The following is a 23787-nucleotide window of genomic DNA, read 5'->3' as shown; positions in this document are numbered from 1 at the left end:
CTATAGATTTACTCACACATAGATTTGAAACATGAAAGCACAATATTATACACTGCAGCTTTTAAAAAAAAAAAAAGTAAATTATTGGAAACAGCTTAATATCCTGTAATATGGGCTGGCAAAGTTTGTACATCTATTTCATTGTGCTTACTTCAGGAAACTCCAAACAACAACAGGGAGACCCCAAATCCTGGTTTCCAGTGTAGTCTGTGCTTATGCTTTTTGTCCTGGCATTCCATCCAATTAGGACCACCTTTTATTCTCAAAGCAGGATAAGAGGCTTATGGAAGCTTCCTGATGGGAGAGACTGACTGAGGGGGAAACTGGGTCTTGTTCTGATGGGTGGGGCCATGCTCAGTAAATCTTTAATCCAATTTTCTGTTGATGGGTGGGGCTGTGTTCCCTCCCTGTTGTTTGACCTGAGGCCAAACTATGGTAATGAAGATAATGGCGACCTCCTTCCAAAGGTCCCACTGCAGGCACTGCTACACTCAGTGCCCCTGACCCTGCAGCAGGCCACCGTCAACCCACCCCTCCACCAGAGACTCTGGACACTCCTGGGCAAGTCTGGGTCAGTCTTTTGTGGGGTCACTACTCCTTTCTCCTGGGTCCTGGTGCACAAGGTTCTGTTTGTGCCCTCCAAGAGTCTGTTTCCCCAGTCCTGTGTAAGTTCTGGCGGCTCTATGGTGGGGTTAATGGCGACCTCCTCCAAGAGGGCTTATGCCATACCCAGGCCTGCTGCACCCAGAGCCCCTGCCCCACAGCAGTCCACTGCTGACTCATACCTCCTCAGGAGACACCCAAACACAGTTCTGTCTTAGTCTCTATGGGGTCTCTGGGTTCTGGTATGCACAAGGTATGTTTGAGCTCTCTGAGCATCTCTGGCGCATATGGCGTTTGATTCTAAACACAATTTCACCCCTCCTACCATTTTGCTGGGGCTTCTCTGCCATTGGACATGGGGTATCTCCTCACAGTTGCTCCAGTGCAGCACAACCGCTGCTCCAGCATTGCTGCTAAGTCACTTCAGTCGTGTCCGACTCTGTGTGACCCCATAGACAAACGGTAGCCCACTAGGCTCCCCCATCCCTGGGGTTCTCCAGGCAAGAACACTGGAGTGGGTTGCCATTTCCTTCTCCAATGCATGAAAGTGAAAAGTGAAAGTGAAGTCACTCAGTCATGTCCGAATCTTTGTGACCCCATGGACTGCAGCCCACCAGGCTCCTCTGTCCATGGGATTTTCCAGGCAAGAGTACTGGAGTGGGGTGCTAGCCTTGTCTAACTCAATGAAACTATGAGCCATGCCGTGTAGGGCCACCCAAGACGAACGGGTCATGGTGGAGAGTTCTGACAAAGCATGGTCCACTGGAGAAGGGAATGGCAAACCACTTCGGTATTCTTGCCTTGAGAACCCCACGAACAGTATGAAAAGACAAAAAGGACACTGAAGATGAACTCCCCAGGTTGGTAGGTGTCCAATATACTACTGGAGATCAGTGGAGAACTAACTCCACAAAGAATGAAGAGACGGAGCCAAAGCAAAAGCAACACCCAGTTGTGGATCTGACTGGTGATGGAAGTAAAGTCTGATGCTGTAAAGAGCAATATTGCATAGGAACCTGGAATGTTAGGTCAAAGAATCAAGGTAAATTGGAAGTGGTCAAACAGGAGATGGCAAGAATGAATATCCACATTTTAGGAATCAGCGAACTAAAATGGACTGGAATGGGTGAATTTAACTCAAATTTAACTACTGCGGCCATGAATCCCTTAGAAGAAATGGAGTAGCCATCATGGTTAACAAAAGAGTCCAAAATGCAATACTTGGATGCAATCTCAAAAATGACAGAATGATCGCTGTTCATTTCCAAGGCAAACCATTCAATATCATGGTAATCCAAGTCTATGCCTCAACCAGTAATGCTGAAGAAGCTGGAGTTGAATAGTTCTATGAAGACCTACAAGACCTTTTAGAACTAACACCCAAAAAAGATGTCCTTTTCATTATAGGGGACTGGAATGCAAAAGTAGGAAGTCAAAAAACACCTGGAGTAACAGGCAAATTTGGCCTTGGAATACGGAATGAAGCAGGGCAAAAGCTAATAGAGTTTTGCCAAGAGAATGCACTGGTCATAGCAAACACCCTCTTCCAACAACACAAGAGAAGACTCGTCAACACGAAAATCAGATTGATTATATTCTTTGCTGCCAAAGATGGAGAAGCTCTATAGAGTCAGCAAAAACAAGAATGGGGGCTGACTGTGGCTCAGATCCTGAATGCCTTATTGCCAAATTCAGACTTAAATTGAAGAAAGTAGGGAAAACTACAAGACCATTCAGGTATGCCCTAAATCAAATCCCTTACAACTATAGAATAGAAGCGACAAATAGATTCAAGGGATTAGATCTGAAAGACAGTGCCTGAAGAACCATGGATGTAAGTCCATATGCTGTACAGGAGGCAGTGATGAAGACCATCCCCAAGAAAAAGAAATGCAAAAAGGCTAAATGGTTGTCTGAGGATGCCTTACAAACAGCTATGAAAAGAAGAGAAGCAAAGACATAGGAGAAAAGGAAAGATACCCATTTGAATGCAGAGTTCCGAAGAACAGCAAGGAGGGATAAGAAAGCCTTCCTTAGTGATCAGTGCAAAGAAACAGAGGAAAACAATAGAATGGGAAAGACTAGAGATCTCTTCAAGAAACTTAGAGCTATTGAGAGAACTTTTCATGCAAAGATGGGCTCAATAAAGGACAGAAGTGGTATGGACCTAACAGAAGCAGAAGATATTAAAAAGAGGTTGCAAGAATACACAGAACTATACAAAAAAAATCTTCACGACCCAGATAATCATGATGGTGCGATCACTCACCCAGAGCCAGAAATCCTGGAATGCCAAGTCAAGTGGGCCTCCACTACAATCAAAGCTAGTGGAGGTGATGGAATTCCAGCTGAGCTATTTCAAATCCTGAAAGATGATGCTGTGAAAGGGCTGCACTCAATACGCCAGCAAATTTGGGAAACTCGGCTGTGGCTACAGGACCGGAAAATTTCAGGTTTCATTCCAATTCCAAAGAAAGGCAATGGCAAAGAATGCTCAAACTACCACACAACTGCACTCAGCTCACATGCTAGTAAAGTAATCCTCAAAATTCTCCAAGCTTCAATAGTACATGAACCGTGAACTTACAGATATTCAAGATGGATTTAGAAAAAGTAGAGGAACCAGAGATCAAATTGCCAACATCTGCCAGAACATTGAAAAAGCAAGTGAGTTCCAGAAAAACATCTATTTCTGCTTTATTGAAGATGCCAAAGCCTTTGACTGTGTGGATCACCAGAAACTGTGGGAAATTCTTAAAGAGATGGGAATATCAGACCACCTTACCTGCCTCCTGAGAAATCTGTATGGAGGTCAAGAAGCAACAGTAAGAATCGGACTTGGAACAACAGACTGGTTTCAAATCGGGAAAGGATTAAGTCAAGGCTGTATATTGTCACCCTGCTTATTTAACTTATATACAGAGTACCTCATGAGAAACGCTGGACTGGGTGAAGCATAAGCTGGAATTAAGATTGCCAGGAGAAATATCAATAACCTCAGATATGAAGATGACACCACCCTTATAGGCAGAAAGCAAAGAAGAACTAAAGAGCCTCTTAATGAAAGTGAAAGAGTAGAGTGAAAAAATTGGCTTATATCTGAACATTTAGAAAACTAAGATCATGGCATCTGGTCACATCAGTTCATGGCAAATGGATGGGGAAATAATGAAAGCAGTGACAGACTTTATATTTGGGGGCTCCAAAATCACTGCAGATGGCAACTGCAGCCATGAAATTAAAAGATGCTTGCCCCTCAAAAGAAAAGTTATGACCAACCTAGACAACATATTAAAAAGCAAAGACATTACTTTGCCAACAGAGGTCCATCTAAAAATGAAGATCATGACATCTGGTCCCATCACTTCATGGGAAATAGATGGGGAAACAGTGGAAACAGTGTCAGACTTTATTTTGGGGGGGCTCCAAAATCACTGCAGATGGTGACTGCAGCCATGAAATTAAAAGACGCTTACTCCTTGGAAGAAAAGTTATGACCAACCTAGATAGCATATTGAAAAGCAGAGACATTACTTTGCCAACTAAGGTCCGTCTAGTCAAGGCTATGGTTTTTCCTGTGGTCATGTATGGATGTGAGAGTTAGACTGTGAAGAAAGCTGAGCGCTGAAGAATTGATGCTTTTGAACTGTGGTGTTGGAGAAGACTCTTGAGAGTCCCTTGGACTGCAAGGAGATCCAACCAGTCCATTCTGAAGGAGATCAGCCCTGGGATTTCTTTGGAAGGAATGATGCTAAAGCTGAAACTCCAGTACTTTGGCCACCTCATGTGACGAGTTGACTCATTGGAAAAGACTCTGATGCTGGGAGGGATTGGGGGCAGGAGGAGAAGGGGATGACTGAGGATGAGATGGCTGGATGGCATCACTGACTCGATGGACGTGAGTCTGAGTGAACTCCAGGAGTTGGTGATGGACAGGGAGGCCTGGCGTGCTGCGATTCATGGGGTCACAAAGAGTCGGACACGACTGAGTGACTGAACTGAACCAAGTCATAGCTATGGTTTTTCCAGCAGTTAAGTATAGATGTGAGAGTTGGACTATAAAGAAAGCTGAGCACCAAAGTATTGATGCTTTTGAACTGTGGTATTGGAGAAGACTCTTGAGAGTCCCTTGGACTGCAAGGAGATCCAACCAGTCCATCCTAAAAGAAATCAGTCCTGAATATTCATTGGAAGCCCTGATGCTAAAGCTGAAGCTCCAAAACTTTGGCCATCTGATGTAAAGAAATGACTCATTGGAAAAGACCCTGATGTTGGGAAAGACTGAAGGCAGGAGAAGGGGATGACAGGGGATGAGATGGTTGGATGGCATCACCCACTCAATGGTCATGAGTTTGAGTGAACTCCAGGAGTTGGTGATGGACAGGGAGGCCTGGTGTGACGCAGTCCATAGGGTCACAAAGAGTTGGACAGGACTGAGCAACTGAACTGAATTGAACTGTACTCTCAAGAGTATTCTTGTCTATAATGATAAATTATTTGTCCATCCTAAGTGTAATTTGGGGGAGTGACCAAAAGGAGTGGGGTGAGAGTGAAAGAAGTGGATGAGTTGTGGCACAATATGAGGGTAGATGAAGGGAAAAAGAAGGAAAAGGCAATTTGATGTTCTCCAGGTAAGCTTTGTGGTTCAGTTGTGAAGTCATGTCTAATCTGTGACCCCAGGGACTGCAGGATACCAGGCTCCTCTGTTCTCTACTCTCTCTCAGAGATTGCTCAAATTCATCCATTGAGTCAGTGCTGCTATCTAACCATCACATCCTCTCCCACCCCCTTCTCATTTGGCCTTGAATCTTTCCCAGCATCAGGGTCTTTTCCAATGAAGTGGCTCTTCACATCAGGTGGCCCAAGTATTGGAGTTTCAGCATCAGTCCTTCCAATGAATATTCAGGGTTGATTTTCTTTGTGATTAACCAGTCTGATCTTGCAGTCCTCTCTGGGACTCTCAAGAGTCTTCTCCAGCACCACAATTTGAAAGTATCAATTCTTCAGCATTCAGCCTTCTTTATGGTCCAACTTCACATCTGTACATGACTACTGGAAAAACCATACCTTTGATTACAGTTAAGCTGGTACTACTCAATTTTTCTCTTACTGCTATTGAGACCATAAGTCTCTGGAGCCAGACAACCTGAGTCCAAAGCCTGGTTTCACTACTGACAAGCTATACGATGCTGGCAAATTTCTTAATTGCTCTCTGCCTCAGTTTCCTCATCTGTAAAATAGGGTACTAGTAATCTCATAAGATTATTGCAAAGATTAGATGAGTTAACTTATTTGTACCACTTAACATAGTCTTACACCTACCAAGCAAAACAGATGTGTTACTATGATTGTGATTCATAGTTTGCCATAGTCAACACACACAAGACAACACCTATAAAAAAAAAATCACACTTGAGACTAAATATAAACTAGATTCTCTTGTTCAACAGTTTTTCACTGGGCACTTATATTTAAGGCTCTGAGCTAAGTTCTAGGAAAATAAAATTATATAAAACACAGCAGGAAATTAAGGTAAGCTGGTATATAGCCCATACACATAAGAACTCTTTGCTTTATTATAAGATTTACTGAGTAAAGCTTTAACTCAATTAAATAAAGCAAAAACAAATGGTCTAGTTTTCAGTAATTTATTAATCTGTTGACTATCTGACAATCTTCAAAAAATTTCAAAACAGAATGCAAACCTACTCGTGTAGACAAATTGGCTAATACTGAACAATAAAAGAGGACTTAAATGTGCCCTCATGGTCATGAACTAGACCTTTGGAACCAAGACAGGCTTAGGTATGAAACTGGTTCTGCCACTTTTCATGTGTGGCCTTGGGCAAAATACCTAAATTTCCTATCCATTCATTCCACATATTTAAAATGAGTAACTAGCTACCTACTTCAAGTGTAGTTATGAGGATTAAATATAGGGTATCCATTGAGTGTTCATCACATAATAAATAAACTTAATAAATTATTTTTCTTTATCCAAATTTAAACAGTAGTTATCTTTCTAACCATGTTATAATATGTGTTCTCCACCTGATTTATCTCCATTTATCTCTAAGCAAATGAGACAAAAGATAACTTGTTAAATATTCAATATTTTTAAAATATATTTTCAAAATGCAATGACTTGCAGATATTTCTCATAGCAGAAGTATAAACTCACTCTCCTCTGAGTCACAGAGCTGTCTCTTTGTTTAGGTGATTTCTAGATTTCCTATTTAGACAAGGCCCTGATCTCAAAGACATAACATCTTATAATCCTGCTCTGATAACTCAGCACAAGTGATGGAGCAACTACCCCCTCCTGCATGAAACATGTGTCTGTAGAAGGATTCAGTTAGTGGAAATTCATTTGTAAAAAACAACTGCAAACTATTTTGTTCAACACACATCTCAAGCACCAAAACTTTTCAGCTGGATGCCATCTCCCTTACCATTAAGTTCTAAGCCAAAAGAAAAGTTTTCCTAAGTAATCCATGTTTGTAGATATTTGATTTGTTATCTTAGAGCACTAACATTGAAAGCAATTTAAAATTATTTGAAGATCTAAAAAGAAAAGAAGTTGATAAATTACTGGTATAACTACTAAACTGCAGCTTAGGAATTTTAATGTCACATGGTCTAATGGGAAAAAAAGTGTGTTTGAGAACTAAAAAGATTAACCGAGAACTGAACTCAGAGGCAGGTATTTTTAGGAATCTTTGGTAGCATTTTAATGTCCGTTACTTAAGAAACAAAGTAAAATGTTTGTTTCTCGTGGTTGCTAGGCAACATGTTGGGTTTGATTCGGTTTCCATTTTAAATAACAGGGCCATGATTATAATAATAAATAGCATCAACTTTTTCTCAGTTTAATATTAAAATACTTAAGAACAGTTGGCTTTAGAAGTTATTATTACTTAACAGATTTTCTTTCTTTGTTTTCCATGTCCTTATTTTAGAATCCTAGAGCCACATACGGTACTCTTAAAAGAACAACTTACATTCCATCTGTGCACTGGGCTGTCTTTCTATTTTAAATCAGAAATTCACTTAAAATTCAAGTTATTGAACTTTGTAAACTTTTGTCTGAATCTCTACCCTAATCATCATATCCCTGTATCATCAAATATTCTTTTTTAAGGCAAGGGGGCAGGATGTAACTTTGATTTTCATTCAAAATAACAAGTGTTGCTACTGAAGAAGGATAAACTTCAGCAATTTAAAAAGGAACAACAAAACCCACTTATACAAAAACCTAATACCCCAATGAAGTTGGAAATAAACAGCTGTTCCAATTAATGTGTTTCCCTGCTGGGAGGGATTGGGGGCAGGAGGAGAAGGGGATGACTGAGGATGAGATGGCTGGATGGCATCACTGACTCGATGGACGTGAGTCTGAGTGAACTCCAGGAGTTGGTGATGGACAGGGAGGCCTGGCGTGCTGCGATTCATGGGGTTGCAGAGTCGGACAGGACTGAGCGACTGAACGGAACTGAACTGATGGAGTTTTTAACATAGGTAATATTTTTTGTTTTCTTCTGGCTATAATAAAACTTTAAATTATTTTTTGAAGTCAGACACTACAGAGGAGTGAAAAATAAAAACTGACATCCCTCTTCCTATCTCCTCCTCAAGTTCAATCCTGCTGCTGCTACTGCTGCTGCTGCTGCTAAGTCGCTTCAGTCCCATCCGACTCTGTGCGACCCCATAGACGGCAGCCCACCAGGCTCCCCCATCCCTGGGATTCTCCAGGCAAGAACACTGGAGTGGGTTGCCGTTGCCTTCTCCAGTTCAATCCTACTCCCCAGGAATAATCACTGCTAACACTTTCTTGTGAATATATATGTTTTTAAATTGTGCTTGGGAACAGGCACTTTAGAGTTTGACCCCAAATTCATCTATTGTTAGAGTTTCAACACAGTGTTAACGTTTAACCAAAACTTTAAGAAAAAAAAAAAAGCAACATTTTTCTAGGAGAAAACTATAGCCCTGGACCTAAACTTTTCTCTTCTGACTCTTCTCTCATAGCACCTTTCTTCCATTTCTGAACAACATGCACACTCAGTCCAAGGACTCAACCAACTAACCATTATTGGATGAGAACTTCTGGGTGTATGTTTTTGAAAGGCTAATGTTTCTAAAGCAGTTTTCCAGTACTTAGTGTAGTCTAAGGTGAAAGTACCAAACAATTTCTCCCAGCTTCCCTCCTGTCTCCTCCTTTCTTCCCCCTTTCTTTCTCTCTCTCCATCTCCCCTTCCCCCATCATTCCTTCATTTCTACTAACTTCCTTCTGTTTTTATTATTTATTCTCATACTCACTCTCATTTAGACAATATTTCACACAAAAGTGTTATTATGAGAAGGCTGGAGAGCTGGCATGATTTAAGCCCCTTAGAGGTTCAGGAAACCCACTCTAGGCACATGTATAAGTTAAAACTGCACTAAGAAACTATTAAGAGCCTCTGTCTCTGCCCTCTGTCTCTCTCTCTCTCTCTCTCTCTCTCTCTCTCACACACACACACACACACACACACACACACCCCTTCAGAGGGCTTTTCCTCTAAGTACCGTCCTCCTCCGGTTTCCAGTTTTCTAGACAGTCTAAACAATTTCTATCCTCCAGCCCAAGGATAACCTACTGTTCTTACACCCATTTTTGGTATCTGGAAGATTAGTTTCTTTCCCATTTAGGACTGGTTTCTATAATGGGAATTCTGTATTCTCTCTCTCTTTTCCTCTCTCTCACACACACACCGTTTGGAACCTCTGCCATAAGCTGTTTTTTCCAAATGGTTTCTCAGCAACCACACTCTGAATTAAACCTGTCCTGGGTACTCAGCTCACTGCTCGTCATGAACACTCTTGAGTTTGCCCAGCTCACTCCCTCTTCTGAGAGCTGCCTCATCAGTCTGCTTATATCACACAACCTCATTTCTCTGCAACCAAGAGCTGATTGGATTAGAGTGGACATCTGACCCTTGTTCTGGTCCTATCAGGCCCTCTCACTTGAGAACTCAGAGCTAAAAACCCAGTAAGTGGGAGTCAACTAGAGCTAGAAAGACATTGTACTGGAACAAGGGTGGCCATTTGGGTATAACTGCGCTAATAAGGAAGCAGAATGAACCAGATTTCAGAGAGAAGAAAGCAAGATAACCGATTCAGAAACAGGCAGAGGCATAAGGCCATGTGACAAGAGAAAGCAGAAATAAGACCAGGAATAAAAGAGAACAAATCTTTCTTAATTGCTGATATCTTTCCATTTCTTCATAAAGCAACACGTGTATTTTCTTACACTGAATGCTTTAAAATATCCCAGAATTCTTATAATAAACTAACATTGCTTTAAGCTACTTGACTTGGCTTTTAAGTCCTATAAGCAAAAAAAAAAAAAAGTCCCTGATTATCATCTCTCTTACTCTTCTAGTCCCCCACCCCCCTCTTTTCTGCCTCAGTTTTCCTTGACCCAAAGGATAATGCCATCTGGATATTTTCTCTTAATCTCTGAATCATGCCCAGAAATTACATGGCAAATAGTTAATAAATACTGGTAGATTTTTATAGCATCAAGAACACAAATGAGAGGATGATGGAATATACTGTACAATTCAATATAACCTTCCTTTCACAGCATAACTTTGAGGCACTGTATCAGATACTATATACAACTCTTTTCTTAAAGCACCATTCAAGGTAAGAGTTATTAGTCTCTTTTACAGATGAGAAAACAGGAGTGTGATATTAACAGTGCTACCCCAAAATACATGGCTTAAAAGCTGAAGAATCGGAGCTGTAATCCCAGTTTATTGAACTACCAATAAATCCTATACTATAGTAAATACCTTGTTCTTCAATACAATACACAGACTTAAAAAATCATAATCCCCACTAGAGTCCTCACAAAAAAGTGAATATGAAATGATGAAAGCAAGGTGTCTTAAGCACTATTGGAGCCAAAGAACCAATGCTGCAACACCAGATTATGAAATGAATGAGTTCCGTGCAGAAAAAAGCACAGCTACAAGAAAATGGACATTTCTTTGCTCCCACCTCAGTGCCAACGCAGAATAAAAAATCCGTCCCATCTTAAGGGCATATCAGAGAATGTGCAGAACAAGGAGGCTGGCCAAGGATGCTCAGACATCCCCGGAAGAAGGAGCAGTGGTTGAAGGCATTTTATAGAGGCATTTTATAAGAGCCTATTGTGTTCTGAAAGCTTCAAGAGGGCAGGAATGCTGTGCTGAGCACATAGCACAGTGCCTGGCACATATCAGGAGCTCGGTAACTCCTATTGCGTGAATGAGCTCCAACTTCTCTAAGTTTCAGCAACTGCCCCGATGCAGACAGCCCTAAGTGGGAAGAGAAGCGCAGAAGTACAGTTAATGTTGAGGACAACTGAAAGGACGAAATCCAAACAAGTGCCGAGAGAAAACCTGAGATAATCCTTTGTAAGCTGGAGGGGAGTGGGATGTTCCCAGCAATGCAGAGTAACCATTTGGACACAAACAAGAGTGGAGGAAGAACTAGCACTGGAGAGAAGCAGTGACTGGCAGAGAATCAGGGGAATTAACTTAGAAAAGAAGACAGAAAAAAAATCAACAGAGTTCTCCTAATGAAATCTCTATGAGAATTTTGCCATTCTAGTGCGAAGGGTTGGAGGTTAATGCTGTGAATACATATCACACAATAATGATAAGGATCATATATAATAAAAATATAGCTAAATTTTATTGAAGACTTACAAAAGCATTTCAAATAAACTCATTCATTTGAACTTTGAATCCTGACAACAACTCCATTAGGCAGCTACTATTACTATTACCATTTTTGCAAATAAAGAAACAGAAATTCAAAGAGCAAAGTAATTTCCTTAAGATGAAAAAGTTTGTAAGTAGTAAAACCAAGATTCTAGTCCAAGCCATTTGGAACAGTAAGGTCCATTTTCATAACCACTGGGTCATAGTTTATAATCAATGCAAACTGTATGCAGTATATTCTTCAGTGCGGCTTGCCATTCTCAGTCCATTGTACTGTCATTATAAAGTTCTGAGTTTAAAAGAACGAAACCCGTTCAGGCAGTTATAGATCATATCTGGACCCAAGTCAGCTCCACTGGATATTTGTAGACTAATACAGTAGCTGGAATATCAATCCACCTTCTGCCTCTAACCACTCAAAACTTGCCCCTCATCAAGCGAAATACATTTTTTCCTTTTTCTTGTATTGTTTATCTATTTGAGACGATGGCTATTCACTAAACTTATTATGATAATCATTTCGTGAAGTCAAATCTCTGTGTTGTACATCTTACACACATACAGTGCTGTATGTCAAATTACAACTCAGTAAAATTGGGGAGAAAAACAGGTCTATGTTAAAAAAAAAAAAAAAAAAGAACTTGCCTCTCATCCATGATCCCCAGGACCTGAACATAAGTCTAAGGCAAGAAGTCACTGCCTTTATAAAGGACTTTAAAATTATTCTAGGCCATCTTCTGGGCATCTCTCATTGCTACTGATTACTATACCTCATTTTTAATTCATTCCTGTTTAAATCTTTCTAGATTCATGGATTTTAAAAGACAGATTAACACCTGTCTAGTGTTTGGATTATCTTCTTAGCCTTGACAACTGAAATTTTTGGCTCATGGATTTGAATTAGTAGTTACGTTTCAATTCTATGCATTCTTCCAGTTTTGTTATAATCACTAACTTTGTGTTTTCTGGTTAATTTGATTTCATTTTTCCACACTTCCTGTTCACATATGACCCATTATCCCATTAGGTGAAAGTTGAGGCAGTTTAGAACAAAGAAATGTCAACATTTAAAACTTTTGAGTGGTTAGGACTTGACCTATACAACTTCAAAAGTAGCTAAATAAAGAGCTCAGGACATACACATATGCTATAAATAATACCTTTGTGCAATCATATTATCATTTAGAGGCAATATTTATGACTCTCTTTGGAAATCAGGTCTGACAATGCAGAGAATGCAAGAAAAGAATATGGACTCTGGGTCTCTACAGGAGTCCTGTGTTCTGACTTTCAGTTCAGTTCAGTCGCTCGGTTATGTCCAGCTCTTTGCAACCCCATGGACTGCAGCATGCCAGGCCTCCTGGTCCATCACCAACTCCCGGAGCTTGCTGAAACTCATGTCCATTGAGTCGGTAATTCCATCCAACCACATTATCCTCTGTCGTCCCCTTCTCCTCTCACCTTCAATCTTTCTCAGCATCAGGGTCTTTTCAAATGAGTCAGTGCTTCCCATCAGGTGGCCAAAGTACTGGAGCTTCAGCTTCAGCATCAGTCCTTCCAGTGAATATTCAGGGCTGATCTCCTTTAGGATGGACTGGTTGGATCTCCTTGCAGTCCAAGGGACTCTCAAGAGTCTTCTCAAACATTACAGTTCAAAAGCATCAATTCTTCGGTGCTCAGCTTTCTTTATCATCCAACTCTCACATCCATACATGACGACTGGGAAAACCACAGCTTTGACTAGATGGACCTTTGCCGGCAATGTCTCTGCTTTTTAATCTGCTATCTAGGTTTGTCATAACTTTCCTTCCAAGGAGCAAGCATCTTTTAATTTCATGGCTGTAGTCAACATCTGCAGTGATTTTGGAGCCCACAAATATAAAGTCTGTCACTGTTTCCACTGTTTTCCCATCTATTTGCCAAGTGATGGGACCAGAGGCCATGATCTTGGTTTTTTGAATGTTAGTTTTAAGCCAGCATTTTTACTCTCCTCTTTCACTTTCATCAAGAGGCTCTTTAGCTCCTCTTCACTTTTTGCTATAAGGGTGATGTCATCTGCATATCTGAGGTTATTGCTATGTCTCCCAGCAATCTTGAGTCCAGCCTGTACTTTGTCTAGCCCAGCATTTCACATGATGTACTCTGCATATAAGTTAAATAAGCAGGGTGACAGTATACAGCCCCGACTTTTCCCACCACCAAGTCTAGGATTTGGGCAAGGGAAGAGGGAAGATGGACAATGACAGAGGCTTGAGTTCCCTTTCTCAGAAGATACTCAAGAAACTAAGGAAACTCTGAGATTCTAGCGTTTAGTAAAGCACAGGACCAGTGCAGTAGTACTGGCTGAAGGGAAAGTGCAGGCAGAAGGAGGCTAAGACCACTTACAGGAACCCTATAGCTCATAGAGGGGACAACTAACAAACAAAGATTTCTCCTTCCCACTAGACCATAAGCGAGGGACAGTTCAGCATCAACCTGCAAGTACTGATGAACAGGACCAGACAATGTCCATCTTGGCACATTCCCACATGAATTGGATAAAATAACCCAGGGAAGATGTAAAAGCTCCTCACTGCTGTGTTGATATTCTGTAAATGGTGTTGCAAACCAGCCACAAGCTTAGGGAAAGGTAGCGGTGGTGAAATCCTGAACTGACTGAGGTGATATTTCAGCCACGCCATGTAACAATTTTCAAAATGAATATTAATTTCCATCACAGAAAAATTATACAATTTACTTTTCTTACACACGTGTTTGTGAGCTGATACCATTACCCTGCTATAACTCAGCTTTTCATTTCATCCCTTTATTGTGATTACTTTGGGGCACTATTCCTTTCACCAAATTCTGGTTTTCACAAGCATCCACAATTCCCAGAGAACCCAATCAATACTTTTAGTCTTAATTCTTTGAGTGTTCTTAATAATCCGGTATCCAAAAGAGGTCACTTATCCTATATTAAAGCTAATATTACGAATGCGTTCTAAAGAAAAAGAAAGAGAGAAATGAGCTTTTATTGAACTGCAAAACATCAAAAATATTTGCATATTTCTGCATCCTGGAGCTATAACTGTCATTTGCATTTAAAGGTATAAGAAGGAAGACACACAGAAGTAGATAGTTTTCTGTGGTGACAAAGGTCAAACTTCCAACAAGATGAAGATTTTTGCTTTTTATAAGATCTAATTTTGTGGATGTGTGGTATAACCCAACAAAAGAAGGGTCAATTAAGGCAGCATTCCAAAAAAGGTTAACTCCTAACAAATAAGGTGGAGACAGAGCTTGAGGCATGCTTAGAACAGGCCTGGGGGGATTAGGATGGCCTTGTTCAAAGCTACAAGGATAGGCTGGATTACTAAAAGTCAGTGGATTGTCTAAAATTGGAATTAAGATCAAACACACACACCAAATCCATGCTTCTAATCCACAAGCAGTCTAGGGACCAATAGTGTTCTCCTATAATAAAACAAGTTGACAGAGCTGGGAGTTGAGAAAGGAATCATCAGACTGGATTAAGGCCCACTCTAAAGACCTCATTTTAACTCAGTCGTGTTTATAAAGGTCCCATCTGCAAATGCAATCACATTCTGAACTACTGGGTGTAAGAGCTTCCACATTTGAATTTGGTGGTTGGGGGAAGGACACAATTCAGCCCAGAACACTTCTCTTATCTAAAATCAGATGAACACTCAAAACTACAATGAGGTACTACATCGCACCAGTCAGAATGGCCATCATTAAAAAGTGTAAAAATTGCTAATGCTGGAGAGGGTGTGGATAAAAAGGAACCCTCCCACCCTATTGGTGGGAATGGAAAGTGTCACAGCCACTATGGAAAACAGCATGGAGGTTCCTAAAAAAAACTAAGAACAGAGTTACCACAAGATCCAGCAGTACCACTCCTGGGCACATATCTGGAGAAAACTCTAATTCAAAAAGGTAGACGTACCTCAGTGTTCATAGCAGCACTGTTTACAACAGATAAGACATGAAAGCAACCTAAATGTCTATCGACAGGTAAACGGACATAAAAGATGTGGCTCAGTAGTAAAGAATCCACTTGTCAATCCAGGAGACGTAGGAGACACCAGTTCGATCTCTGGATCAGTAAGATACTTTGGAGAAAGAAATGGCAACCTACTCTAGTATTCTTGCCTGGAGAATCCCATGGACAGAGGAACCTGGCAGGCTACAGTCCATGGGGTCACAAAGAGTCGGACATGACTGAACACACACACACACATATAGTTGTTCAGTCACTAAGTTGAGACCAGCTCTTTGTGATCCCATGGACTGCAGGATGCCAGGCCCCCTTGTCCTTCACTATCTCTTAGAGTTTGTGCAAATTCACGTCCATTGAATCAGTGATGCTATCTAACTATCTCATCCTCTGCCGCTCCCTTCCCCTTTTACCTTCAGTCTTTCCCAGCATCAGGGGCTTTTCCAGTGAGTTGGCTCTTTGCATTAGATGGCCAAAGTATTGGAGCTTCGGCTTCAGCATCAGTCCTTCCAATGAATATTCAGGGTTGATTTCCTTTAGGATTGACCAGTCTGATCTCTTTGCAGTCCAAAGAACTCTCAAGAATCTTCTCCAGCACCACAATTTGAAAGCATCAGTTCTTTGGCGCCCAACCTTCTTTATGGTCCAGCTCTCACACTTGTATATGTCTACTGGAAAAACCATAGCTTTGACTGTATGGACCTTTGTTGGCAAAGTCATGTCTCTGCTTTCTAATATGCTATCTAGGTTTATCATAGCTTTCCTTTCAAGAAACAAGTGTCTTTTAATTTCATGACTGCAGTCATATCCAATTTACCTTGATTCATGGACCTAACATTCCAGGTTCCTATGCAATATTGTTCTTTACAGCATCAAACTTTACTTTCACCAACAGACACATCCACAACTGAGCACTGTTTCTGCTTTAGTCCAGTCTCTTCATTCTTTCTGGAGCAATTCCTCTACCCTTTGCAGTAGCATATTGGACATCTACCAACCTGCGGTGGAGGAGGGCTCATCTTCCGGTGTCATATCTTTTTGCCTTTTCATACTGTTCTCGCGGCAAGAATACTGGAGTAGCTTGCCATTCCCTTCTCCACTGGACCACATGTTGTCAGAACTCTCCACCCTGACCCACCACTGGCCCTGCATGGTACGGGTCACAGCTTTTTTCACTTTGCTAGCTTTCTGTGACAGTGGCTTTGGACTGTATTTCTTGCTTCTTCTGTCTGCCCTCTGATGGATGAGGATGAGAGGCTTGCGTGAGCTTCCTGATGGGAGGGACTAGCTATAGGGAAAACTGGGTCTTGCTCTGGTGGGCTCTGAGTCTGCTCTTTAATCCAGTTGCTGATGGGTAGAGCTGTGCTCCCTCCCTGTCAGCTGTTTGGCCTGAGGTTACCCAGTTTTGGAGTCTACAGGCTCTATGGCAGGGCTAATGCCAACACACACCAACAGACAGCCCATGCAGAACCAGTTTCAGTCAGTCTTTAGACTAAAAGAAATACAGTGTGAGCTCACTCTTTTCCATTTCCTCCCCCTACAGATTTACTCCCCTCCAGAATCTGCCTAACTTAATTCATTTATCAATGCCTTCCAGTAATTGATAACTTGCATGTTGTCTAGGATTTATATTGTGTCTGTGAAAGCCAGTCTCATAGGAATAGCCAACGCAAAAGATAGGGCAATTTTTACAACCATTTAAAAAACTATTTGGTGGCATTTATTTCAGGTGAATTGCTTCATATCCTATAATTAGTAATTTTATTTCCAATATAGTTAAATATGTATGTTCACACAAAAACATGTATGACTGTATTTATAGCAGCATTATTTGTAATAGCCAGAAAGTGGAAGTGACTCAAATTTCTATCAACATTAGAGCAATAAATAAATTGTGACACATTCAAATGATGGAATAACATACAATTAGAATAAACTATTGCTAATGAAACAAAGTTGACTCATTGGAAAAGACTGATGCTGGGAGGAATTGGGGGCAGGAGGAGAAGGGGACGACAGAGGATGAGATGGCTGGATGGTATCACTGACTCGATGGACGTGAGTCTGAGTGAACTCTGGGAGTTGGTGATGGACAGGGAGGCCTGGCGTGCTGCGATTCATGGGGTCACAAAGAGTCGGACACAACTGAGCGACTGAACTGAACTGAACTCAATGAAACAACAGAATTTTACAACAGAATGTTGAGCAAAGGAAGCCTAATACAAGGGAATACCTACTAATAGATTCTGTTTCAACGAAATTTTAAAAAAATGACAATAACAAAAAACCAGGAAAAACTGATACACAGAGTTAAGAGACAGGAATAATGGTTACATTTTGGGAAGGAGAAGACAGAGGTTTTCTAATAATATTCTGTTTCCTGGACTGAGTACATCTAATTACCAGGATGTGTTCACTTTGTAAAAAATACCTTGAACTATCAATATATATGTGCTATTTGTGTGCTTCTCCATACATATATATCAATAAACATTTCAAAGAAACAAAATAAAATTAGACTAGCAAAAACAAAATTAAAAAATAGTCTTTTAAGAAATAGATTTTTCCTAATGTGGATAAACTGTTTTAGGATGCTGTAACAAATCTCTCAGATTTCTGGTCTCTTAAAGAATACATAGAAAAAAAAAAGAATACATAGAAACATTTTATCACACTCTTTGATCTACAAACATCTGTGCATCTGCTTAAGAACTCTTAAAGTCATAAAATGCTTATATCTTGGGACTATCTGCTTTATTTAAAATCATGTTTACTTTCAACACCGTACATTATGAAATTCAGTACACACATTATAATATAAATTCCCCTTAGCTTTCTTTTGTCTCTTAACCTGTGTTCATCTTCTTTCATTCATTTTTGCCCTGGGCCCCAATTCCCAGGAGTGGGGACTTCTTTTTCTAAAACATATACACTCTTCCTAGGGACTCATAAAGGTTGATTGATAAAAAATGTACTCTCTCATATTCTCTGCTTGTTCATCCACTTATGATTCCTTCGAGGCCAAATTCTTGTCACTGACCTTCCTCCGGTGAACGTCAGCCCCCGGGAGAGGTTCCCTGCATCCAGAGAGGTCATGACCATCCGCACTCACTCTTTTATCCTTTAAAACAATGTATTGGTGCTGCAGGGCACCAGAATAGTCAAACCTCTGTTAGAAGACAGATTCATTCTGTGTAAAGCCATTAACTGGATCTTAACATTTCACTTCTATTTTCCTTCTAAACTTTTTTCCCATTGCTTTTTACAGTGAAGTGGCTAATTATTTTTTAAATGCTTAATGCCTTGCTCTGTGTTTCATACTATTAAATATTTGTAATTCCATCAGAATACACACAGATAGTGCAGAAACAATCAATCTATACACTGAAGCCAGAATTGTTTAAAATATAAATAAAAGTTTATCAGGCATCAGACCTTCCGTATAGTGAATGGAAATTTAACTTTGTAACTCTCTGCAGACCCTGCATTTCTGATAAACCACTTGATAAATTTAATCTACTTTTCTCATTGTTAACCATACTTCAGAAAAGTGGATGACGGGGGAGGGCGTCTAATATTAATAGATTCAGACATTGTCAACACTGCTGCAAAGGAATGATACTGTACATATTTAAAGTCAGTATCCAAATATTCTGGAAAGCTGAACCACATAAATATAGAACAGCCTCACATTTTACACCAGTCACTACATAGTTGGGAAACTATGCATCAGTTAAACAAAGAAATTAAACACATAGGGCCTGCTACATTTAAATATTTAAGTGCCATATTTTAAACAAATCATATTACTGTAGGCCAGAGGATTTCCAAGAAAAAAAAGTAAATCTTTTATAGAACCTCTTTTTTTTTTTTCTTGAGATTTTGTACTTCACACAATAATGCTTTTCATTGCTGCACTTTCTCCAAATGTTTTCAACTTCTTAGAGGCTACATTGTTTTGTAAGAAGAAACTGTAGATTTTCCAAAGAGACTCTCTCCCACTCAGCTGCCCTCAGGGAGTTAGAGCCTCGACACACAACTTATTTTCATTTCCCTCACCCCAAAAATGATCAAATAAGGACTGTTTTCCCACCAACATTTCTAGGGCAAGAGGCCTACAAGAGCAACCTTTATCACCACAAACATCTCTTCTCTTTCCTGTTCTGGCACATTCAAAAAGATTATCTAACACACACCAACTGTGTCAGAATCAGGGCTCCTGCAATTACAAAGACACACAAGGTGAATATACAGTTTTAAGCCATTGGAAAGGGGATATCTTGAGTATCTCTGGAATCTGCCTCTAACAATTGGGAAATCTCAAAAAATGCTACAGAGCTAGTCTCAATACAATTGCTTTTGAGACTGCTGCTTTTTGCCACCAAAATAGACATTTGTTAGCTGCACAATTCTCAGCATCTTGGTTCAAATAAGGATACTGCATATTACATATTCTGTACTATTTTGGAGTTGCCATGGCAGAGAAGAGAAGATATTTTGGTTGATGGAATGTCTCTTAACAGAGCTCCTTATTTTGGCCTTCCTGACTTTTTGACGCAGTTTTCAGATCTACTTTAAGTACTTCCATGACCTTCTTTTTTTTTTTTTTTTTAATTATTTGAAACAGTAAACATACCAGTGTCCCAGAAAGAGTAGAAGATACAGTATTAAATGTACAAATAGGCAGATGATAGGGATTTAAAGAAATGAGATTCAGAAGAAAAGAATGAATAATCTGTCAGAATTTTAATGAGCTCTTTAACTTTCAACCGGGACTCCTCCTGGTCCTTTCTCAGCTGCCTTTCTCTCTTTATCTTTCCACTGATGTTTCTCTTCTAGTTACTCAAAGTTGCTGTCTTATCATTTAAACACAGAATTAGTGTAATGGATTGGACTAGCTAATGCTGTAATTTGAAAGAATCTTAGTGGCTTAAGATGACAAGTTCCTCCCCTGCCCGCCCCCACCCCACCACCCCAGAGGATATCCTTCCTGGATCAGCTCAAGGCTTGGCTCTGTTTCCCTTCCCTTAAGAATCAGGTCTATTGAGTAGCTTTCACCTAGAACAGGAGCCAACAAACTATGACCCGCAGACTAAATCTGGCCTCCTGCCTGATTTTCTTTGACCCAGGAACTAAGAAAGATTTTTACATTCTTTAAGAGTTGAAATAATTTTGGAAAGAATAATATTTTATAACATATTAAAACTATATGAAATTTCTATTTCAATATCCATAAGTAAAGTATTATTGGGATATAGCTATGTTCTTTCATTTATGTATTGCCACTACGACAGAGCTGAGTAGCTGCAACTAACACCATGTGGCCCACAGGTCTAAAATATTTATTATCTGGTCCTTGATGGAAAAATGCTGCCAACTCTTGAACTAGGGCATGGCAGAGAATATAGGAAAGAATGGCAAATCAGGCAATGACTCTTAAGGATTCCACCAGAGGTAAAACACAGACTTAGGCTCATCTTTCATTGTCTAAAACAAATCACATGGGCACACCAAGTTTTAACCAAGGGGTAAGGAACTCCAATCCTACTCTATGCCTAGGAGAAAGCAAAAATTTTGATGACCAGCATTGATAACTATCACAATTAATAAAAAATAAATTAGAATTACATACAGGTTAAACAGATTCTCTAGTTTACAAATAATCTATTGATTGTCCTAAAAAATATGGAAAATTAACATGAGCTTCTGGTTCTCTCTCTAGAAATCAAACTCTGAAGATGCCAAAGAAGTGAGATGGAGGTTGAGGAATCTCAGAATATTGTGCAAAAAGTATAGAAAACTCTTAGGGATAGAGGTTAAGGCCTGCTGCAACTGGGAGCAGAGGAATGAGGGTAAGCAACCAAGTACAGAAGACTGAGATGCAACAAGAGGAGAAAGGCTGGTAAAGGGCTTTCTCATAGTGGCCATTTCTAACACATCACCCTAAAACGTCATTGCCCCTCTCCAAACCAGAGCCAACAAGAGCATCAGGATAGCACAAGAGTTTGGCTGGAGTTAGAATAAAAAGCTACAAGAACAGGCAGGCTAGCCCATCCTCAGCATTCCCTTCCCTCATTTCTTCACTCTTTTTCCTACCCTTTGTCACCATTTGTCAAATTTTATAGTTACAGCTGTGGAAGACAGCTTCTAAAAGGATCTATAAGCCCAGGAAAGAGTCACTAAATGGGATATGGTCAGAGTGAAAGGACCACATGATAGAAAGTGGTCCAGCCCAGAGGCTCTCCAATCTGCGATCATCTCTCCTCCCCCACGGAGAGGAGTATAACCTAGGCCTTTTAAAATTAGACGAAAGAAGAAAAATACATACAAACAATGCAAATACAATGGAGGTTAAAAAATACTACAAATAACAATTATGTCAATAAATATAAAACTAGACGAAATTAATAACTTTAAGCTAAAATACAATTAGAAAACTTGAATAAATTAATATTCATTAAATAAGTTGAAATATTAATCAGAAAACACCCCAAGAAACCCCATGTACAAATAACTTTATAGGTATATGCTCCCAAAATTTCATGTAAGAAGTAATCTATTCCTTATACAAATTGTTCCAAAAATTTTTCTAGACTAATTTGTTTTATTATTCCAAATAAAAACTTTAAAAGAATACCAAAAATAATAATTTAAGTAGATTTTTAAAAAGCATTTTATGGATTTAACACATATATGCAGGAAAAGCTAAGAACACTAGAACTTTACTAATTTTATAAAGAATATCTACAAAAAAAACTAAAGCAAACATTACAGCTAATGGTGAAAATTTAGATATATTTGCTCAGGATCCAGAACAAGATAAGGAATAGTGTTATCGCTGCTATTATTCAATATAGTACGTGAGGTCCTACTAACAAAATAAGGCAAAAAAAAAATAGGGATTGCAAAATAAGAAAATGATTTTTAGAATGGACAAAAAAGGAACTCTATGCTACCTACAAAAGACAACTTTGACTATAAACACACAGAGTGGGTGAAAGTAATTGGACGGAAAAAGATTTATTGTACAAATAGTAAGCATAAGAAGGCAAAAGAGAGGTATCAATATCTGTTCAAATACACTTCAAGACAAAGGTCATCACCAGAGATAGAGACATTTTATAACAATTAAACACTCAATAATCACCAGGAATACACTTCCAAAATCATGAAACAAAAGTGACAAAATTAAGTAGAAATATAAACAAAGCCACCACTGAGATTTTAACACCCTCTCTCAGAAACTGATAGAACAATCAGACAAACTCAACAAAAATGCAGAAAAGTAAACAATAGTATCAACCTGCTTGACCTAAATAAATTTATATAATCTATAACTGATGAGAGCAGAAAACACATTCTTTCAATTGCACATGGAACATTTACCAAAACAAACACTTACTAAAACAAGTCTTAATGAATTCTAAATAACTTTCAGGGATTGAAATCCTAAACAGAGTTTGTTCCTGAGCATAAAGGATATAATTTAGTAATCAAAAAATTTTCAAAATCAAAAAACTCAGAAGTATCTAAAATACTTAGGAATTATAACACATTTTAAAGGGTGTTGATGGAGGAATCACAAGGGAAATCAGAAAATATTTACAAAGTAATGACCATATTGAAAATATGGACAATTAATAACACAGGACAATGACAATGAAAATATATTTCAAATTTTGTGGGATTTCAAACTAAGTATCAAGGAAAGTACAACAGAGTAAAATTTGTTCCCAGAAGAAAATGTATAGCTTTAAATGCTCATTTTTCAAAAAAGACAGACATAAAATAGCTCTAGGAAAGTATAGAAAAACAAAAGCAAAGCACACCCAGAGAAAGTAGAAGAAAATAATACAGAAAGGAATAATAGTAAAAGTTAACAAAGCCAAAAGAAAAAAGGTCAACAAAATTGATAAAACTGATCAGTAAGTACAAAGAAAGAACTATAAATTATAAACATCAGAAAGTAAAATCACTATAAATCCTATGGATATTAAAAGAATAATAAGAAATACTATGAGCTAGTTTATGCCATAAATTAAAGCAACTTAAATGAAATAGGCAAACCTCTTTAAAAAGACATGTTAATAAAACTGACACAGATGAAATAATAAATCCGGATAGCCATATATCTATTGAATAAGTTAAATTCATTTTCAACAAAGAAATACTTTTCTTCCCACAAAGAAATCCCCAAACCCATAAGGCTTCACAAGTGAATTCTACAAATAAATAATAATGAAATAAAATAATCTCACACAAAACTCTTCTGTGGATATGACGGAAAAAGGAATTATTGACCCAATTATGATCATAAGAACAGGCTCATTAAATATTGCCTGTGTCAGCTGTAGAGACTGAAATTCCTGACGAAAGACCTTGCTATGAGTGCAATAAATGCATGAGAGAAAATGAGAAGTGCAGAAGCAG

The sequence above is a fragment of the Ovis canadensis genome, chromosome 3 (assembly GCF_042477335.2).
Source record: "Ovis canadensis isolate MfBH-ARS-UI-01 breed Bighorn chromosome 3, ARS-UI_OviCan_v2, whole genome shotgun sequence".
NCBI classification, from domain to species: domain Eukaryota; kingdom Metazoa; phylum Chordata; class Mammalia; order Artiodactyla; family Bovidae; genus Ovis; species Ovis canadensis.
Note: the sequence above shows the minus strand (reverse complement) of the source record.